This window comes from Pygoscelis adeliae, unplaced genomic scaffold, assembly GCF_000699105.1.
Source record: "Pygoscelis adeliae isolate BGI_AS28 unplaced genomic scaffold, ASM69910v1 Scaffold79, whole genome shotgun sequence".
Taxonomy (NCBI): domain Eukaryota; kingdom Metazoa; phylum Chordata; class Aves; order Sphenisciformes; family Spheniscidae; genus Pygoscelis; species Pygoscelis adeliae.
The window spans coordinates 1,211,114-1,211,753 of NW_008825532.1; positions in this window are offsets into that span (position 1 = coordinate 1,211,114).

Below are 640 nucleotides of genomic sequence, written 5' to 3' on the forward strand. Positions count from 1 at the left end.
CCGGGGTCTCCCTTTGCCTTTCCGGCGGTGTCTCTGCGGCTGCCGCGCCGTGGTGTATTTTGGTTGGGGCGGGGGGGAGGAGTGCACCGTCGAGTTGATTTTCTTCTAAAGAAAAGCAGGACCCAGGTCCGAAAAGCGTCGCTGTGCTACTGGAGCTGCTGCTCTCCGAGCCGCCGGCCACTTGTTGCCTCTCCGCCCGGCTGGTTTCTCTCGGCCGACGGGGCGGGAACGGGGTTACACGTGTACGCCTCTGGTTTTTTTGCTCTGGAGGATTTGCCTAGAAACCCGAGCTCATCTGAAATATTTACAAAAGTAAAACCCGTTGGGGAACTCTTAATTAGGCTCTATTAAAAATGAATGGTTACAGGAGTCCCCAGAGGAAGTAAATAATTCAATCTTTTCAGTATGTTTGACGAGCGTGTTTTTAGTCTGGACAACTTTTCTTTCCTTTCCCTTTTTTTTTTTGTTTTTTTGTAGGGGTCTGCGTTATTCCTGTCTGTATGTCTGTGGGCGCTGCGGAAGAGCCCCGAGCTGCAGCCCCCGTGGAGCCCCGGGGCCGCCGGCCGAGCGGGAGACCGCCTACCCCTTTCTGCTTGGCGGCAAACGTCGTGTTCCCGGCCGACCCCCCCCAAGCGTGCCC